Here is a 2,139-nt window from a genome sequence, read left to right as displayed (position 1 = left end):
GGGGGCGACTCCCCCTGAGCCCAGGTGGCCCTGCACACTGCCTAGCAGGGCCCAGGGCAGCTTGCCAGGATATCAAGTGGTAAAGGTCCAGGAGATGCCCGGCCTGCAGGCCGCCTGAAGAGGGGTGTCAGACATGTGAAGGACAGGCTTAGCATCTCTGTTATTGGTTTGGTATTCAGAATTCCCTGCTCCCCATCTGTCAGCTCCATCCCTCTGAGGAGCACTGTCTTCGTCACACAGATGCAACTGGAATATTGTATCTCAAGAGGATTGCCCCAATGTATGTATCCTTTTATCCAATGATGAAAAAATCCCAAAGAACAAGAATGGAGACAGACTACTATCCTTTAGGCTTAAAAAAAACCCAGAAGTGTCCTGCGAAGAGCTGAGACTTGGTTCTGTTCACTTGCCTCACAGATAGGATGAGGAAATGGCCCAGTTTGGCCCTGACTTTACCTACTTATGTTACTCTTGAAGGTGTCTTTGCCACATTGTGAATAAACTGCCACCTTTTGGAATAGGGGCTCTTACAAAAGTCTGCATTCCCAACTTTTTTTGAAACAGATCTATGTTCTGCAACTGTGGCTTCCGTCCTGAAATCAGGTCCTGTTGCTGGGAATCAGGAGGCACTGTAGTGGAGCGCCCCCCCTCGCCCCCCAGCATGCCCTTTTACATTCAGGGATTGAGCTTAACTCACTTTGGGGGAGGCCTGGCAAGGGTGACAGGTGTCACAGATGGAAGGATGGAGAATGGAGAGGCGGACACCCTGCTCGGTCCCTCCCTGGGTGGGGTCAGGCAGATGAAGGCCAGCCAGCCCGCCTCACAATTGGGTGAGATAGCCTCCTCTGTGTCCACCTCTTGCCCCGTAGGCCCAGCCACTCCCCTCAGCTCTGGGCAGCCCTCTGCGTTCCATGACAGTGCACTCTGCCCTCACATGCTTTTCGCCCTAAGTGAGAAGGGAGAGAGCAGTTGGCCCACAGACAACTACACAGAATGATAGGGCTCATGGCTGGTAAGTGCAGTGGCAGTGGTGGGAGCCTCTCTTGCCTCCATGCAATGCTAAGGAGTAGTGAGCTGAGTGGTAAGGAGCAGTGAGCAGGTGGGTGGTAAGAAGCGAGGGATCCCAGACTGCGAGAAGGATTTCCAACTGTCAGCTTAGGCCCACAGGGAATGGGCCTAAGTTGGCAGGCAGACATCCCCTGAGGGGTCCTGGACTGCGAGAGAGTGCAGGCTGGGCTGAGGGACATGCCCCCCCCCCCCCAGTTCACGAATTTCACGCACCAGGCCTCTAGTGTATTTATAATTGATAAGTCTTTCTGGTAAATTGAAGTTCTTATCATTATAATGTGGCCCAGTGCACGAAATTGTGCACCTTGAAAGGAACTGTGTGAGCGGGGGGCGCCAGACCAAGGTGGAACACTGGTCGCTGTCATTGGGGTGAGCCTCTGGTGGTTACGAAAATTTTTTGCTTCCATGTGCCGCGGTCCCGCCCGGCACTCACACCTGCTGCCAGCCCTGTCCTTGCTCACACCCACTTCTGGTGCCTGATGCTGGACATTGGGGCCGGTGCCAGCAGTGGGTGTGAGTGGCAGTTGCTGCCCAGATCACCCCTCTGGAGCAGGGGCAGGTGGAGAAGCCCTTAGGGGCCATTGGGGCCGGTAGCTGTAGCTCAAACCCTCTGATGGTGCCAAGTGATCGGGACTGGCACAGGGCACCGGCAGCGGGTGAAAGCAGTGGCTCTGGCACTGTCTGTGGGTGCGAGTAGGGCCAGCGCCCGTAGCAGGTCCGAGCTCTGGGTGGGACCGCGGGCTGCAGGAGCAAAGAATTTTCAGTAATCACTAGAGGCTCACCCAGATGACAATGACTGGCATCCCGCCTTGGTCTGGTGCCCCCACTCAACCTGCTCTACCATTCTCCCGCAGCCTATGCCCACCATGTTCCACCCTCGGCCGCCTGCTGCCGATGCCTGTCATGTTCCGTGCGTGCCTCCTGGTGGTCAGCACACATCATAGCGACCAGTTGTTCGGTTGTTCCACTGTTTGGTCTTTTTGCATATTAGGGTTTTATATGTATATATAAAACCACTTTTTGCCCACTTTTCATGATCTTGCTAACATTTTTTTTAATCCTAAAACATCA

This window comes from Myotis davidii, unplaced genomic scaffold (assembly GCF_000327345.1).
Source record: "Myotis davidii unplaced genomic scaffold, ASM32734v1 scaffold3188, whole genome shotgun sequence".
Classification (NCBI taxonomy): Eukaryota; Metazoa; Chordata; class Mammalia; order Chiroptera; family Vespertilionidae; genus Myotis; species Myotis davidii.
Note: the sequence above shows the minus strand (reverse complement) of the source record.